The sequence below is a fragment of the Harmonia axyridis genome, chromosome 1 (assembly GCF_914767665.1).
Source record: "Harmonia axyridis chromosome 1, icHarAxyr1.1, whole genome shotgun sequence".
NCBI classification, from domain to species: Eukaryota; Metazoa; Arthropoda; class Insecta; order Coleoptera; family Coccinellidae; genus Harmonia; species Harmonia axyridis.
The window spans coordinates 23,391,395-23,411,967 of NC_059501.1; the positions used below are offsets into that span (position 1 = coordinate 23,391,395).

General features: G+C 32.4%; 1 protein-coding gene across 1 annotated transcript in view; it reads right to left on the reverse strand.

Moving 5' to 3' along the window:
• The window catches only part of LOC123682857 (excitatory amino acid transporter 1), a 58,257-nt gene extending 38,594 nt beyond the window's left edge, over nt 1-19,663 (reverse strand). The window contains exon 1 of the mRNA XM_045621663.1: nt 19,454-19,663. The gene's annotated coding sequence lies outside the window, so the exon portion shown is untranslated. The remainder of the gene's footprint in view (nt 1-19,453) is intronic.
• Nucleotides 19,664-20,573: the final 910 nt, after the last annotated feature.

Sequence of the window (20,573 nt, forward strand, 5' to 3'; positions counted from 1 at the left end):
TGCTATTCAGATGAACGAAGCTCTGCATAATCGTTCGAATTATTAGTTTATTCGCTCATAAATCTCTAGAAACTGTCAGCTTTATCTGAGGTTTCACTTTCCTCGAAAATCAAATATTGAACTTCGCGAGAATAAATTTGACCTCTAAGGTTAAGTAACAGAAGAATAGATAACGAGGTAAAACGTAATTGAACATCAATTATTATCATAATATGTGATTTCTAAAGAATTTGTTTAGCATATGCAAATCATTTCAATTATTTTGAGTCATCCTGTAATTTAAGTGGAAAAACATTGTGTCAGACTTAGATTGAAAATTCAGTTAGTACTCAGAGTAATAATTATTGTGTTGAATATACCTAATGCGTTTCATTTATCTACGTTCTGTTTGTTTCATATATTTTATTGCAAATTTTTTGAGCAGAAGATTAAATGACATGAAAGGAAATAATGTACTATTTTAATGATGTCAGCAGGAATGTTCTAAATTTTTAAAATATGTTATGAAAAAATATTTTTGTGATTTCAATAAATTGTACTCTCAATTAAAGATTATGTAAGCGTTTAATGTTTATCTCAACAAATGCTCCCATCACAATTTACAGGATTTATGTTGTGAGTTATAAATTATTTTGAATCTTATCCTGTCATTTCGTTGATATATTCCGTTTCTTTCTTGATAACATTTTTGAGCACTTCTCTCCGAATGCTCTATTATTTCGTCTGTAATTTTAGAATTTTGAGCCGGGGATGGTCTCAAACGAGGAGCTTCAACTCAATGATGACGAATAGAATTTTGGTCGTTCGTCCGTAAACACGATAGCTCTCGAAAAGAAAGAACTATAAACTTGAAATTTTCAGAGTAGATTCGGATCTTGAATGTCAAAGTTAAATTCGTTGATGGGCAAAATCAAACTAGGGGTCACTCGTGGTATTACACACAAAATTCTCATTTAAAATATGATTCTATGAAAATCTGTTTTCGTAAATTTTTATGTTGGGTACACAATTTTGTAACATATCATTGATCACAGAACATTATGCAATAGACTATTAGATAGTATAAGAAATATTATCTTAATTATTGACATCCTTATAGATTAGACTTTTAAGAACAATATGATTCAATTTGACAAGAAAAATACGTTATTAAGCGGGTATAAAAAAGCTATATGTATAAACTGAAATAATTCAAACTTTTTATCGCGTGATCAGAAACGAACTGAATTGCATGAATTTGTAGTACATTTCAATCACTTTTGTGTTTGGCGTTTTGCTGTGAATATAAAAATTTTAATAAATTATGCTAGTTATTTTGAGAGTTTTAACAGATTCATTTTCTCTATACAAAGGACTTTAAAAACTTGAGAACAACATAGATTTTTAACCAAAATAGAATGTAGGTACTGAAAGAAAATAAAATTTCCAATGGAATACTATTGAAGATTAAAACATTATGACCATGGAAAAAAAGATTAGTCCTTTTCGTTAATTTAAACATATTGCATATTCGATCAAGATGAGAATTTGCATTTGGATGTCGGATAGCAATTTGGATACTCGTTCAAAAGTGTATATTGATCACATAATAATAATAATATCAAATTCAAAAAGAATATCGCAAAAAATTACGCAATATTTCCGCAACCACAAAACTGACGGAGTTGTGATTTTGAGAATTGATATGAAGTAACTACATATTTTGATATAATATTGTATATTGTATTATTTCAAGATTATCACATTCATAAAAAATTCATTGGATAAGAAATACCCAATATGTAATCCGTGCTTACAAATCCAATAGTGTTGAGATTTTGCTGGAATATTATATAGAATAATAATTACAAGCTCTTTTCAAAATTTCGTCCTTATATCTTCATCTTTATAGAAAATTGAAACAGAATATCAATCTTTTTTTCGATATTCTGTTTCAATTTTCTAAAGAATAACAATTCTAAGCCTCTTGAAAAATTTCATGCTGAAAGTGTCATCAGAATCAAAAGGAATTCAATGATAATATCTAAAAAAGAATGAGAAAATGAACGACGTTAAGACAGGAGCTTTTGAGCGTTTGTTCCTTAATGTGCCAATTGCACCTTCAAAGACGACATATACAGAATTTTCCTTAATTGGTGGTACAAAGAAAAATGGGAAATTCTTGTTATAATTTTAAGAAAAAAAAAGTTTTATAAACATGAGCCCGTGAACGCTATATTTTCGAGAAACAAAGTGCTTCTTGTAGTCCTACATTTTAGAAATGATTATACCATCTTATCGAACCTTCAATAATCTTCACCACAGATTGGGTAAATAAGTCCAAAACTTATAATTATTTTATTCATTACAGAATATTAACTGGATCTTTAGTAGATACGACAACTCTGCAAAAAGTGTAGTACTGCATCAAAGTTTCTTTTTACATTGTTATAAACTAGCAGTGGTCCACCAAAAAAAAATTCTGAAGGAAATAAGTGGTCACTGTTCCAGAAAAAATATAAACGTCTATATTTGCATTCAAAATTATCATATCACATGATGAAAACTCTCAATTAGAATATCTATGTCAAATTTAAGTTGAATTTCTTGGAAAGAGAAGGTGCTGTGAAAAAGAAAATCAAACTGTGTATTTCGAAAACGAAAGCTTTATGTATGAATAAGAAAGCGCTCAAAAGCTCCTATCTTTTTTATGAAATATTTTTGCGAATTAAAAATATGTACGGTAGAGCGGTGTGACTTTGCCAACGGAGGTGACTTTGCCGAAATTCCTAATATTTTAAGTTTCACTTTGTTTTCGTAAAGTTGGCAACATCTTACAGAAATTACGAATCGGAACCTTTAACCACACTATACAGGGTGTTTCCTAAACATGCGGCAAAAATTCAGGGGGTTGTTCTTTGGACTATTCTAAGAATATTTTGTCCTTTGATGATTTTTGAAAAACCTATTTGTTTCGAAGATATAGGGGAAACAAAATTTCAGATAATAACATTTTATTATGAAAAATTACATGAAAATTCAACTCAACCTACAAAACTGTTGAAAATGACCACCTCTAGCCAGCATACAAGCATCCAATCTTCTCCTCATTGACTGCCGAACCCTTTCAAAAACACCAGGATCATTTCTTATTAAGTTACACCCAGCAATGATCCGATTTCGCAAGTCTTCCACATTTTCTACTGGAGTGGTATAAACTAATGCACTTATCAATTTTTAGTCAAAAAACTGGCCGTTTTTAGTAATTGGAATGTTGTTAAACAAATTTAAAAATAAATTGTACCTACTTAGTAAACACAGTGCGGTACGCATTTTTATTTAAACTATTATTAATTTTAAAAATATGAAAAATGTTGTTCGCCCTGTATCTTCGAAACAAAGAGGTTTTTCAAAAATCATCCAAGGACAAAACATGCTTAAAATAGTCCAAGGAACAACCCCCTGAATTTTTGCCGCATGTTTAGGAAACACCCTGTATACCCACATGTTGCAACCGTCGCAGTCGCCTGGCGTACTTTGAATGGTGTGCTACGGTATGTTATGTGAGTGATAATTTTTTAACCTGGGTATATATGCGAAATACTAGGAGTTGTGCAGAAAATATGGCGAACGGTACATCAAAATATATTTAGCAGCTTACTTTACATTCATTAAACGTCACGTTAAAAAAAAAAACTGAAAACATTTGGTTGAGAGGATTCGACATTTCGGGAAATTTTTCTATTGTGACCCTTTGGTGGGAGACATTGCACATACCAAATTTGTTTCACCTGTTTTATTTTGAGGCACAATTATGGTTGGTCGATACAAAAAGAAGTTGGATGCAAGGAAATATAGTAATTACGGAAAAAACACTAATCCGAGCAATCAATGCAGTTCGAAATGAAAACATTTCAATACAGACAGCTTCCGAAGTGTACGACATTCCCAGAAGAACTCTTTGGAATAAAATTAACAAAAGATATATGGGCGAACCCGGAGGCATTAGTGCACTAACATATGCCACCAGCACTTCATTAAATTGAAAATAAACGCATTTTTAAAGCATTGGCAAACTCGCACCCATTTGCGGGTCACTTTGACAAATTTTTAAAAATAAAAAATAAAGAAGTGTGCACCTTTTCATCTGATTCAAACCACAGCAGTCGACAACTAAAATGTTCAAATTAAACATACTTTGCACAGGACTCATTTCACAAAAAAACGAAAAAGTTATACCAAGAAAACCATAAAAGTGGTGCAAAGTCACACCGCTCGCTCTACGGTACTTATTGAGACCTCAATAAATATCACGAAATAATCAGAGAGGAATTGAAAAATTTATCAAAAACGCCTATTAGCCGATTGACAATGAGCAACGGTGAACAGGACACGTGCCAACAGGTATTTGTTTGGCTTTCCATCGACAAACAAACGGATAATATTGAAGGGTTGCAACATTATATTGAGTACCCAATTAGCGTGGAATAAAGCTATTAAACTAACTCAACCCTTTCCCTTTATAGATGGAAATTTCATCTCTCTTGTTGAAATACCTCTGTCTTCGAGTTTCAAACAGCCAGACAAATTGATGGTTCTGACGATGGGTAATGAATAATCCTCATGTTCGAAGCGTATAAATTGAGTTTTCGCAATACGAAATAATCAATTTTCAAGCTCGCGAACGGAATGATGGTTCAACAATAAATTCATATAATGGAATAATAAATCATTGGATTGAAATGCATACAGAGCTCTATCACTAATTATATGGAGAAGTTCTATTATCGGTATCAATGTATGCGCTTTTGGACAAAAATATGAAAATTTTTTTTGAATAATGCAATTGGTACAGGTTGTTTCACGTAAGCGGGTCATTGGATTTTGTGGCTTATCCTTTGAGCAATATTGAAAAGTGACCCTTCATGATGATGATAGTATTTTCCACCGGCTTTCCAAATATGTTATCGGAAAAACTATAGAACCAAGGCATGGAAAGTTATTGAGGAAAAACCATTTTTCCAAAAAAAAAATTTTGCAAATTTGGAATGTTTTCAAAATGAGAAGATCTAGAGACTATTTCTCACCAATTGTTCCTACATTTGAACTTCCGTGTTTCAAGAAAACAGAAGATTTTTCTTGCAAAATATATTTCATAATATTTTCCCATATTTTCTGAATGTTCAATTGGTTCTGAATTAGAATATGTAATTATACTGGTAGTTTCATATTTATTTCAAGCATTTCCATTCCAAATTAACCTGAGGAAATTCAGAGTTCATATTCGGAAAATATATCCATTTGTCTGTGGTTCAACAAATGTTTGATTGTCAAATTTTCATTCTCGATTATAAATATAAAGCTCCTATTATAATTTCTGTCTCCTTCTTCTTCTTTGACTACAATAGTGGCTTCTATTATAATGGAGAATGAAAACTTAAAAATTTTTCAATCAAATATGTATAGAAACATAGACAACATAGATATATTTCCCGAATATGGAATCTGAATTTCCTTAGGATGATTTTGAATGAATAGGTTCGAAATAAATATAAAACTACCACTATATATTACATATTCGGATTCAGAATCGATTGAGAATTCAGAAAATATGAATAAATATTATGAAGTATATTTTGCAGAAAAAAATTCCATTTTCTTGAAAACCAAAAGTTCAAATGGAGAAATAATTGGTGAGAAATTGTCTATAGACCTTTTTATTTTGAAAACCAGTCAAATTACCAAAAAAAATTTGTTGGAAATACGGTTTTTCCTCAATAAATTTCCAAGTCTTTGTTCGATAGTTTTTCGAATTACATATTTGGGTAGCCCGTGAAAAATACTATCATATTGATTGGTCACTTTTCAATTTTGCTCAAAAAATACGCTACAAAATCCAGTGACCCTCTCACGTGAAACACCCTGTACATACAGGGCGGTGCACAACAAATTCCCGTATTTTCGAGGCTATTCGAGGTATTGATAGGAGAGCCATAGAGTGCTCAAACTTTTTGCGAAATATACCTTATACCCTCAAGTTTTTTCTGAAATAAGAGGAAAGATCCATCTCATAAGAAATCCAAAGAAAATTCAAATTTTCGACAAGAAATTAGTTTTTCGGATTCTAGAGAAGAACTTTGTGTGCTTGATGATCTTAGATACCTGACTCGCTCTGCTCGCCGAAGGGGCTCCGCCCCTTGGACCCCGTCACTATGCCGGTAGATCCTTCACTGGGTTTCCCTCTAGAAAATAAAAGATTTTTTTCGGAAACCTTGTATCGTTAGCTGATTTCAGACGATTCACTCGGTATACTATGCTGATTCTAGGGTAGAATTCTATATGATTTTTTTTCCTAGAACATACCGTTTGGCCCTTGCTGACATGAAAATATTTGATGCAAATAACTTTCCATGAAGACAAATCAAGGGCGGTCCTAGCCTTAAATTTTGAGGGGGTTCGCCGTTATGGGCTTCGAGTATTTCTATGGGACCAAATCCCAGATTATACCGATATCAAGCCTTACCTCTCAAAAATATTCATATTTAGATATTCATATGAATATTTATATAAGGCGTACAACTTTGCGTCCGCCGTTTTGCAATAGATGGCTGTAACGGTAAGTGGTAGTAGAAATAAATATATCGTAGATGTCATACAATAAGTTTAGGTATTTGTGAACATAACGCCATTGACATGTTAGCCGATTTGTGTCTGCATCTTAAAGTTATTCACGATTAACCATGTTAGCTTACGAGCCAAATTCTCGTCATTTGCGGAAGTTTCAATTTTCTACTAAAATATGAAAAAATCCGCGGCTGAGGTTCATCGAATGCTTTCAAATACCTATAGTGAGAACGATATTGGTGGAAGAACGTACCAACGATATTGTTTATGTCTAGGTTTAGTTATTTTCTGGTACATCTGCAAAATGGCTTGTTCCATTTGATTAAATAAATTAAGGAATAGATGAGTGGTTTCAACGCTTCAAGAATGGTGATTTTGATGTCGATGACCAGCATCGCGGTGGAGGAGAGAAGTTTTTTGAAGATGCAGAATTGGAGGCAATAATTGATCAAGACTCATGTCAAACGCAACAATAATTGTAGGATCAATAGGAGTGACACTAAAAGCCATTTCAAAACGCCTGAATGTCATAGGAATGACACAGAAACAAGGAAATTGGGTGCGGTACGAGTTGAAGCCGCGAGGTGTTTGAACGACGTTTATTTACTTGTGAACAGCTGCTTGCAAGACAAAGACGGAAGGGGTTTCTGCATCGGATTGGGACTGGAGACGAAAAATGGGTTCATTACGATAATCCCAAGCGCATAAAATCATGAGGATATCCTGACAATGCTTCCACATCGACGGCCAAACCGAATATTCACGGTTCTAAGGTCATGCTCAGTATTTGGTGGGACCATTATTATTATTATTATTATATTATTATATTACCAGCTCGGCGTAGTGTATTATGACTGAAAGAATCACAGGCGATCCTGATCGAACGCAATTAATGCGTTTGTACCGAGCATTGAAAAACAAACCGTCGCAATACAACAAGAGAGAAGATGAATTGATTTTACTGCATGACAATGTTCGACCCCATGTTGCGAAAGTAGTCAAGATATACTTGGAAACGTTAAAATGGGAATTCCTATCCCACAACCCTACCCGACGTATTCTCCAGACGTTGCTCCCACGGATTATCACTTGTTTCAATTAATAGCACACGGCCTGGCTGACCAACACTTCCGATCTTATGAAGAAGTAAAAACTTGAATCGATTCGTGGATCGCTTCAAAAGATGACCAGTTTTTTCAATTCGTACGCTGTCCGAAAGATGGGAGAAAGTAGTGACCAGCGATGGGCAATACTTTGAATTATAAATGTATAACCAGTTTTTTACAATAAAGCCTCGAATTTCGCAAAAAAAAGTTGTACCCTTATGTATTTGTTGTATTATAATAGCATTATTTACTAATCAGGGTTTTAACCATTCGGGTAGAAATTTTAAAAAAATTAGATTGTTTAATATGAAAACAAGAAGACAATTGGCAACTACATCACAAAATCTAATTTGGTCTTTAAAAATTTGAACCCTTTGAAAACCTTGTAATCACAGCGTCCTCGTCAACATCAATGTCCCTATAAATGTTCAGGACGACAAAATACTCCATAAAAATGGAAGCAAACTACTAAATATGTCGTTTTCCACTGAATCTTATTATTATCCTCTATGATAGAAAAACTTTATTCAAATCAACAGAATTTTCTCACACCAAAATATCACAGCGATATATATCGATATTTTACTCTTACATATTTCGATACATTTCGATAGTGTCAGAAAATATCTATACAATATATAGATATCGATAATTTTCTGACCTTTGCCCATCTCTAGTGTGGATTTGCCGAACGCAGTCATAACCATAAACAAAGATTTCTCTATGATGATAATGGTCAGTCAAACGCATGTCTTAAAATTTTGTTCAAATATAAATCGTATGTTGTATTCTTTAATAATGAATAAAAAATAACCGATATCAACCAAGTTCTCAGATCTCATTTTTCCAGAAATGGCAATTTCTTTCTTTGAAGAAATGAATAATCAAAATGTGAGCGTCAGTCTTTCAAGAAAGTTATTCATGCTTATAGGTTTGTAAAAAATTTTTAGAGAATATTGAATAATAATATAATCCCAACATTAAGATTTTAAATTAGCACATTTCTTCTTTATAGAGACATGTATGATGCATAAGTCCAAATTTAATTGATGATTGGGTGGGAAAAATTGACAAATATTGATATTCTTGTAAGTCAATTCAAAATGAATAATAGATATATTTTAAGGGCTATCATTCCATTGGATATTTACTTGTGAGCCCTAAAATGAAGTTACATTCATTCCATTGACTCATTAATAGAAATACTACCTGAAATAAAGAAATTGCATTCAATGTTTATTTTCAGTTTTGACAAATATTGAATTTACATAATCGTTCGATAAGATCTATGAAAAGACCTACAGTGAGATTTTGTTTTAGGAATATTCAGTATAGCTGTAATAAACAAACTGAAAAGAGGCAGAATGAATAATAGATCTACCTTTCGGATACCCATATCTGAGAAATCAGGTTATAAGAAGTCCCTCATTTCCAAGGTTTATCAATACATTTTTCAGTTGAGCAGCAAATTATTCTTCTATTCCATATTTTGTGAAGAAATACAATATAATTGCAACAATTTGAAGGACCTATTGGAAATTCCTGAGGAACTAAGGAGTTTTTTAGTATCTGAAGATTGTATTGATGCTATGTTATAGAAGGAGACTTGTGGCTCTGGGTTTTACTCAGAAGTGAATTAAACAGGGCAATTTATGTCCTATATAGTAAATAAAATTTTGATAGATATAAGTTTCAAAAGATCAACAATATTGATCATAGTATTTACATAAATCAAAAAATAACTGGCTTACTATTGTTGCATTGTACGTGGATGACTTTTTTGTTTTAACTAATGTTAATTCTGAATGAATTTTCTGATAGAAAATTTTATGAAAAAGAAATTAGGGGAAGCTAAAAAATGATTAGGGATGAATATTACTAGAAATTATGGAAAAGGTAGTAAAGCTATCGATTATATTCTTCAAATATGTATTGCAATAATTCAACATGTCTGATTGTGAACATGTGAAAACTAAATTGAATTTTGATTCAACAAAAAGAGTTGTAATGATGAACCATATAAGAAATTAATAGGTTTATTAACATCTTTAGCAGTATTAACTAGTCCTGATATAGCATACTCTGTTAATTTCTTGAGTCAATTTAATAATTATCTCATTGTTGAACACTGGAAAAGTGCAAAACTCATTTCAAGATACAAAGATCATTGTTCAAATTTTACTTCAGTCAAAAGGAACTGAGTATTTGAAATCGGTACTAAAATTGTATCGGTCAATACTATTGACCCATATTAGTGGGTTCGATGAAATGGCCATATAGCACCTATTCCTATAACGATTAAAAGATTGGAAACTTTAGTGAACAAATAGGTAGGTATCTACATTATACAAATTTGATCATTCATGAAATAGAAATTTTCAATAAATAGTTGCTTTTTAAAGTATTTTATACCTTCATTGAATTGCTGGAAAATTGATACCAATTTCGAAAGTGACTACCATGTTAAAATTCTTCATATACTGAATGATCCTTCAAAATTTATTTCTGTCGTAACATTTTGACTAGTATTTCAACTGATATATTCCATACGTTATTGAAATCAATATCTTCAAAGTACTACTCAAAAGACTTATAATGGAATTTAGAAGAATATGTCTTTCTCAATTTCATAGTCATATATGATATGATGCATAAGTCCAAATTTAATTAATTCACATCTAAAGTGAATGTTATTTTTAGAAATATTCAGTATAGCTATAATAAACGAACTAAAAAGAGACATAATGAATAGACTTGCCTTTCAAATACCCATGGCCTATGTTACCTCATAAGCAATTACCTATAATATCTTATCTTGGTGAAACCTTTTTGAGAAATCAGGTTATAAGTTTGAGAGTCTCTAATTTCCAAGGTTTATTAATACATGTTTCAGTTGAGCGGAAAATAATATAACAGGGTATATATAGTTGAAATTATTAGAATGAAAGATTTGACTTATTCATTATAAATTCAACAGCACTGCACTCAAATTCTTCAAAAACGGAGTGGTCACTTATATTTTTGCACTCCTCTGTCGTAAAAGTGTATATTTTAGATATTCAAAAAACACATGGAAACTTTTGACTGTTATCTGACTAACTTGGCTCTTTTTTTCCAGTAATAAAGCCAATTGTGAATTATCTATAAGGAGTTTTTCTATCTGTTTAATACTGTTTCATAGTAGCATAACTTTTACTCCAATCCAAGACTGAATTGATGAATGAAGCTTCTGTTCTCTTTGGTAGTTCCATCTTCTGTCGCAATAAATTCAAATTCTCACGAAAGGGAATGTAGTTTTATAGTTTGTGGAAAATAAACGAAAAATTCCTGAAATAAAGTAACATTCAACCAATTAATTCCAAATAATACAAACCCTTCAAACGAACCTGAGTTGAGGAAAATGCATTCGATGATGATATCAATGTTCATTTGCAAATTTTGACAAATATCTATCGAATTTTCGATTCGCCGAAGACTTTGCATTTTATCTGTCGGCATGTATTTAAATATTGAATAACAATTTTCGAAACTGCAAACTTTTTCAAGAACTTTCATATATCGAAATGGAATATTTATTATTAACATGACACTGACAGCCAAATTGTCCACAGATACCACAGAAATATGGGACTTGAAATGTCAAAATGATCCGAAACACCCCGTATACTCGAAAACCGCGGGGAGAATCGAAGGTTTGGGATTTTTCCCGGGATCTCCAGACGATTTTGAGGGGGGTCTTATTCTTGTCATTTTTGCTCTAGATGGTCCCGTTTGGGCTGTGATTTTACGTATAAAGTTTGACGTAAATGTGCAAGCGGTTTTATATATACTTAGATTTGATCGCTTTCAGGAATAAATATATCTATTCTATATTCCGAGACCAAGACAGGATTGACAGCCAGGAAAGTGTTGCTGTGTGTTTGGTGGGTTTGGCAGGAAATATTCTGCTGTGAGCGCTTGACCATAGGTTCTAGCCGGCAACCCAAATTACATCCATCAAAGTGTCAAATTATACTTTTTAATTGTTCGCTCGGTCGGAGGAAAGAAGAAAGCCTTTTTCTTCTTTTCCGTGCGATTTTTTCGAGAATATTTTGTTGTATAAACCTTCTCATGACATTGATGAACACAACAAAAACAGATTTATCCAATTTGGTGCAGTCGTTTGAACGTGATGCCCTTACATAATATCCATAGATCCTCTTTAATATAACGAGCGTTCATTTAAATTCGTGGTCAAGAGTGTTGTGGAGAAATTAGAGTTGATTTTCTATGATTACAAGTAGCGCTTAGCTTGTACCAGATAGTGTTCCCAGATTTGAAGTATGAAAATAATATTAGTGATGAGGTACAAGCTAAGCGCTACTTGTAATTACAGGAAATCAACTCTAATTTCTCCACAGCACTTTTGACCACGAATTTCAATGAATGCTCGTTAGAAAGAAATATTGAAATGAAACAAAAATACAAAATTACTAGAATTACTAGAACCTAAGTCCACTCTGAACCAACTTCCAATGGTTTCGGTATCTCGAGATTTCGCTTATCAACCGGATTCTGAAAAATTTGGAGCATTTTCGATAGAATACATAGGAATATTAAACCTAAGTGTTTTAAATTACCAACTGAAACATAATACTGGCTCATTTCATATTATAATTCAGGACATTATTCAAGTTCACGAATTTCATAACTCTATTCAATGATAACGATCCTAGTTTGATTGATGAATGAAATTAATTTCTTGCTTATCAGGTCATGCCTCTGCCAGAGCAGTAAATAACAAGTTCATTTAATATTTCCTTATTGGAAATTACATCATTTGATAATAATGCTCTTCTGTTTTGTAAGAAATGATCAAGTGTCTTTTAAAATCAGTATCAATCTAATATCTACAGGATGAACTCACACGCTGAGAATTTTGAATATCTTATGAAAATCAGTTGCACGAAGTCGAGTAGTTCAAGGTGACGATCGTAGCCAATGCATTGGCATTGACTTCGGTGTATTTTCAATAATGAAAATTTGGTATCGGTCAAGGAAAAAGAAATTTCAACCCGCATAAAATTTTCACAGTTTACGTTTTGGAAAGTGTAGAATCCAAAAATCAAATAAAAAAATCCGTCCGTTCCGCCTCTCTCAGAAACTATCAGAGATTTTTTCTAAATGAATTCAAGGAAACAATGTTATTAAAAAAACATTTCTCTAAACTTTCACCACTTATAAGCATGAAATTTAAAATATACTTTCCCACGATGAAACTGAATACAATTTTTTGGCCAGCACTTACTGATCCGGAGTTTTCGAAATTTTCATTTGGATTTCGGAATGAACAACTCTGTGTTGAAATCCCGTCGCTAGATATATTCATTAAAATCTTTCCATATCAACAATTTTACATTTTTTCGTCATGTGTCGAGATATTTTGCGTTTACTAGGATTGACAATTAAATTTTCACCCAAACAAGCCTAAACTAAAGGAACTAATGCGATAACTCTTGAAATATTTTTCTTTTATTCGTTAGGACTATGTCTTTTTTCAAAAGTAGCTACTTCATATCAGGTATATCAACCAAAAATATAGAAAACTCAAACTGATTTAATATATTATCGACTCATGTCACTTCGATTATTCTTAAAGATATTGTAAAAGTGCAGTATCAATGTTAACATGAACTTGTGATGAAAGAAAAAACTATATTCATTTTCTGTTATGTGATTACAAAATATTTTCCATTTTTGTTTTGAAAATACATGATTGATAACAAAAACAGTCTTTTGTTACTCTAGGCTTGTTAGGGTACCCTCTACGAGAAATTTTTGGCTACGCCAATGATTACCGACGAACCATACAATATAAAATTATATCGTTTGGAATGTTCAGTGTTGTCGTAAAAAACCTTTCTGGATTACTATTCCCATGTTTGATGATGAGATTAAATATCAAGTTGAATTTCAAGTGGCAGCTGGTATAGATGAGCACGGAAGAAATACTAACTTTTTGAGCGGGCGTTCCCCTAACCGACTTTAAGTTAGGGATAATAATATTTATTTATTGCAGAACCAATACATCAGAAAATAACCTAAAATAAAAGTAAACTGCAAAAGTACCTACATCACTCTAGATCATTTTGTTACGATATCTGTAATTTTTTATTCTTAAACCAGGAATGTCTCAAACGAAGAAATATGTCTTTCTCAGGACGAAATAGTGATCATCCTTAAACACGATAACTGTCTTTGGGGGACCAAATCTCCGAAACTAGTCGAGACAGTCAAAAATTTCATTGAAGTTTTTTGTTCAGGTGACTAAAATACGTAAGTTCAACTAAACAGAATTTTTCTACAGGGTGGAATTCCATAACCATATATTTACCTTTTTTTTTATAAAGTTCGTTTTTTGATGGTTCGAAATTGGATTAGCTTAGTTAAGGGTTATTATTTAAAAAAGAAAATGAAATTGCTATTCATCTGAACCCAACAATAGTCATTTCAATTATAAAAATTTTTATTTTGGTATATCATGTTCGGATCTATTGTATAATTTTTCAGAATTTAATTCACAGAGATCCATAACAGTATCTAATAATGTATTCAACAAAAATGTATGTTCTAGGTGTGAAGTAGTTTCAAGCGGAAATTAACCTACCATTGATGTGTACTTATACAGGGTGTCCCGGGAAGAATGCGACAAACGAATACCATAAATTAAGGTAATCATGGAGGACCCTTATCAAGATGTTTCAATCGCCTGAGTGCTTTCGTTTGGGATATACAGGGTGATGTTCATCTTATGAGTAGAATTTCACTGTTGAATAACTCTTCAACTAATCGATCGACTAATTTCAAATTTTGAAGTTTTGTTACCCTTTCCTATCTCCTTCCTTCAATATTTCTGAATTCGAGTAAATCAGATCCAGACTAGGAAAATTTTAGACTTTTCCTATTTTCGTGAATATTGGATCACCCTGTACGTGAACACTATGATTTTTTTCCGTTGTCGGAACCACAAAGAATCAATTTATTATAAAAATTCTGAATCTCTGCTTGGCACGGTCATACAGGGTGATCAATAAACATTCCCTCATTAGTGGAATTTTTTTAGTTCAATAACTCTTCAACAAATCCACCGAATAATTTCAATTTTTGAAGTTTTGTCGCCCTTTACTATCGTCTCCCTTCAATATTTCTAAAATCGAATAAATCAGATCCGGACTAGGAAGATTTTAGCCTTTTTTTATTTTTGTGAATATTAGATCACTCTGTACGTAAATATCATATTTTTTTTCATTTTCGTAACCACAACGAATTAATTCATAATCAACATTCTAAAACTCAGCTTGCCACCGTCATACAGGGTGACCAATAAACATTCCCTCATGAAAGAAGTACAACCGATTCAACCGAATAAGATAGCGAAATCTGTGAAACAACTATATCATATCAACGTGCTCAAAAATGTATTTAAATGGAGAAATATCATTTTGAACCATATCTGCTGAACTGAAAATATTTTATTTTTGATTCATTGTTTTCAAAATCAAATATTTTCAATTTATTTGCTGTTTTTGTTCTATTCTTTATCCAGTTTGTTGATTAAAAGTTTCCTTAAATAATTTGAGGAAAATTTAGGTGTGACATTCGTGAAGGGTGAAACAACTTCAATTTTCGAAATAATTCTACCGATAAATTCAAGATATCTTGAACTATGAAATTTCTTTCATGGAGAAATGTTTATTGATCACCCTGAATGATGGCGCCAAGCAGAGATTTAAAATTTTTATTATGAATTAATTCTTTGCGGTTACGAAAACGAAAAAGAATCATGATATCAACATACAGGGTGATTCAATATTCAAGAAAATAGGTCTTAAATTTTCCTAGTCCGGATCTGATTTACTCGATTTCAGAAATATTGAAGGAAGGCGATAGTAAAGGGCGACAAAACTTGAAAATTGAGATTGTTCGGTGGATTTTTTGAAGAGTTATTGAACTAAAAAAAAATCACTCATAAGGAAATGTTTATTGATCACCCTGTATGACCGTGCCAAGCAGAGATTTAGAATTTTTATAATAAATTGATTCTTTGTGGTTCTGAAAACGGAAAAAAATCATAGTGTTCACGTACAGGGTGATCCAATATTCACGAAAATAGGAAAAATCTGAAATTTTCCTAGTCCGTATCTAATTTACTCGAATTCAGAAATATTGAAGGAAGGCGATAGGAAAGGGTGACAAAACTTCAAAATTTGAAATTAGTCGGTAGATTAGTTAAATAGTTATTCAACAGTGAAATTTCACTCATAAGATGAACATCACCCTGTATATCCCAAACGAAGGCACTCAAGCGATTGAAACCTCTTGATACGGGTCTTCCATGATGACCTTAATTCATGGTATTCGTTTGTCGCATTCTTCCCGGGACACCCTGTATAAAAAAACAGTAGGGATAAATTTTGAAGGCCTAGGCAGGAAAACTGACATTTCTTGACCGAAAACACTTAGTTCTAAATTGGCTCCTAGAAAGTAAGTATTCTTGGACGATCTCAGAAAAAGTTAATTTACAAACTAATATATACATATACCTCAAGCATAAATTGTTCCCTTAATATTTTCACCGCCTTTAACGTATTTTTGATATTGGGAATAATAGTTTAACCTAACCTAAGTGTACAATCAATCCAAATAAATATTGATATACCGAGGTAGATATCAACAAAATAAGGAATCTATTTATCATTGCATAATATCCGAACACTTAATGTTTGTTTCCTCATAGGTGACTCCTCCTGAAATAGAGTTAAATCAGATACATAATTTTCCTTTTAGGTCACTATACCGCGTTGCCTTCCAAACAGGTTTCTCGGATTCACCTTGAAGAAGACGTTTATTTTCACTATTATTGGCTTTCAGAACCTATCAGAAGAAGATATGATTATTTACTTAATTCGATTTTCTTTCCTTGAATAAATACAGAGGGTAAATATTTGAAATAAAATCGGTGGCAAAAACGGTCATTCATGTGAAGCTATATTTATTTATCGCTAATCATATTTCGAAATAAATTGAAACAAGATTTCCTGATTCTTGAATTGATTTTGGCTCAACCCAAATTTGATTTTTTTATTCTCTCGATATATTTTTTATATTAATGTTTTAGTTGTGTCATAATAATTTCCATGTTGAGGCTCAGCTGATTTCTGTTGAGAAAATATCTCTCTCAATTATTAAAGGATGATAGATGAAAAAGGTTGGTTCATATTCTTCAATATCGATAAGGTGTTAGCACAATACTCTCAAATAGTAAATAGCAATTCAGAAAATTAATTCAAACTCCATATACGACATTTTAATATTTTCACTCGTACAGGGTTGTCCAGATTTTAGTGCAATAACTTTGGCATCAGATAGAACAACTCTTTTCATGAAAAAAAATTCCCATAAACATATATCCTATCAATCATCGTGTTCGAGATACAGGGTGTTAAAATTTGAATTTGAATTTTAGCAGGAGACACTTACCTAATTCGAAACATTAAATACCGAAATATTAAAACAATATTTTCATGAAAAGAGTTGTTCTATCCGACGCCAAAGTTAATGCTCTGAAACTGACCACTCATACAACTCATAAACCATACCACTCTTACAACTCATAAAACTTATACCATAAAATATACCATAAACGGAAATATCAGAAAGTTTAAAAATGTTTTCAACAATTACAACAATTTTGGCGAATTCTTTAAATGATAAACTTTCGGAATACCATAGTTATTCCATTCAACCTAAATTTCCACTCTTCAAAATGAGTACAATCAGATTTTTAGTTTGAAATTCAGATCGAATCCTGCTGTTACAATGCTCCAACCTTTTTGAATCGAAAATCCGTTCTATGTGCTCAGAGTTCAAAATTGAAGACATTTGGGCGATATTCCGCTGAAGCAAAAACTGCATGTATTGCAAATGCATAAAGCAGTCATAAGATTTCTTTTCTTTGTATCGAAGAAACTACTGTCTAATGAAAAGCTTTTTTGAATTATAATAATAAACAATATAAAAATTAATATGGAAGAGCTATTATCATCATTCAAAATAATTTGGAAAATGATTTGCAGCCTCAGAATGATATCCTTTTATGAAATTTCAGAAGCCAAATTGAAAAAAAAACTTCTTATAATTTCTTGTCTAATGTGTAAAAGTTGGTATAAAAAACCATAAATAAATTGCGACTTTTCTTTCATAGCTCCTTGCTTTTGGACTTATAACCACACCATTTTTTCTTTGTTGTATTTCTTGTATACAATTATCAACAGCGAGATATATTCGTTAAACTATGGTCTTCATTCTTTCATGTTATCTGTACATTATATGGAGGTGTATATGTATACTTTTCTTGACAAAGTTTTTTAGAATCATACGCTATTTCAATCGATGAAACCAGTGAAAATCCATTTCAGTTCGGGATTCAAGCTATACCAATAAGGAACACAAATATAAGGTTGAAATAGCTACACTTTCATCCAAGTAATCTTCACTTGTTAAATATCGTTTTGGCAAAAATGTTCTCAACATCAGATAATTTTGACTTCAGATTATATAAGTAAGGAGGTACTTCTGACTTATCATGAAGTTCTATTGAGTAGAAATGTTATGGTAAGTATAGGTAGTGTGAGAGAGGGAGCCTTGATTTGCTCAATAACACGATAAACTCATGTAAATCCTGGCATTCTTCAAGAACTATATCAAACGAAAAAGATGCAATCTTCTTCGAAGAATAAAAATTACTAGGGGAAGTTTTCCATATGGAGATAAGAGGGATCAATGGAAGAGCACTCTTTCGGAATCTTCTGATTTGTAGCATATTGAAAGTTCCTTTTGAACTCAACTGGAATATAATATGTCGACTTACGATGTACTATACCTATATACTATACTGTAGAATGTTTAAGGAGAAAATTATTTCGCACACTTAAGAACAGATTGCCTCACCATCACAAACCAACAACAAGAATGCTAGGGCCATGGAGCTCCAAAAAGTAGCCATATGCTCCAAAGAGTGAGTATTCCTAATTTTTGAATGGTAATAAAACTTTAAAGAATACATCATCAAATCTCAAGGAACATATGATGGGATAAGGAGGGAGTTAAAGATTTATCTAACATCCAGATTTGTTTTCAAGCCCATTCAATGATCGAAGATCCTTCTTCAATTATTAGTGCTTCGTGTATAGGTATGCTAAATTCAAAAGTACCAAATTGAATTATATGATACAAGTAGTAAGTACGTTCATGCTTGAGGTGGAACATTGAAACTTTCTGCAATTTATAGCAAACATGGACCCATAAAAATGAAATAAATTTCTTTTATTATAATACTACAATTTTTATTTTAAATATTTGCGATAAAACATTCATATTATTATATCAATTTCATTTCCAAAATTTCACAAGAGTTATTTAAATTGCTCTTATGATATATCCCCATCGGCAAAATTTATTTCCGCTCCGTTTCCGACAAAAATCGAGATTAATCTAAATTGATAGCGAGAGCACCGTCCTGTAACCAAGGCAACCAATTCAGCATCATCCAGCTACCGAAGCCAAAGCTACAACCCCTGCCGATGAATGAAAAGCTGCTGTATTCATAGGAAACGGTTGAATTCCTGCGAATTGCAGGACTATTTACATTAGAGTTTAAGTTTTTGGCGCGAGACGCGGCGGGGTTTTTTCAAAGTTAAACTCACCTTCGTTCAACAGGTAGTTGGCTGATTTTCCTGTATTTCCCTGGACTCGATGCAAACACCGAACTGTGGCGCACAAGAGAACGTCGCAAAGGCAAGAATAGAAATACACGAGATGACCAGATGAGCTGCGTCCGTACACACACAGACTTAACCCGAGAATCGCTAAACTGATTCTGCTCCTGCTGCCCGGCAACTGACGGCTATCTCATGCCTACTCAATTGCAGGAGCCCATGCCGGATCCTATGACGCAGGACCGGAACAAGGAGTTCTCACGGCTATTAGTGATAGCATATGAGTGTATACTCTATGACATTTTTTATTTATTAGGCCAGACTTTTTTTTATTGTTTAGAGGAAGAATGACATAATTTTGGATACGGAATTTATTGGGGGCAATGTCGAATGAAAAGTTTTCCTCGCTTTTTAATGAAGATGAGCTTATGGAGTATCTGAAGAAGAAGCAAGTACTTGGTGATAGCAGGATCGAAATGAGGAAGTCTGATCAAAAATACTACTTCTACTCCCACGAATATATTCATATACAGGGTGTCCCGAAATTAAGTTTAAAAATTCGATGGTCTACGTCGAAAAATAGGACAAAAACTTTATAAGAACCTATATCTGGAGAGGCTTCGTTTTCCGTGAATTCTCCTAAGACATTTATTTTTAATTCTTGCCGAAACTAATAAAGAAAATTGTAAAAATTTGTACAGTTCTGAGGTTCTTCAGCTCCTTAGAAACGAAATACAATAAATGACGGTACCAGAGGGAGGCGTAGGCAAAATTTTTCTCTGTATGAAGATCTTCGGAAGTGTTGCTAAAATTATTTGACGATTCTATTAGCAGATTATCATCATATCCAAGTTTTTTTTATTGTGAATATTATAAAGGGTGTTTTTTTTAGATCTATAGAACTTTAAATTGCAATAAAACAACGATGGATTATTCTATTGACATGAATTTCATTTATCCGCAAGATAATCTTGTGGCATTACATTTTGAATGTGATTTCTGGCACGGCTGCATCGGATGTAGTCCAATCTGGACGTCCAATTGTTGATGACTTTTTCCAACATTTGTGGCCGTATATCGGCAATAACACGGCGAATGTTGTCTTCCA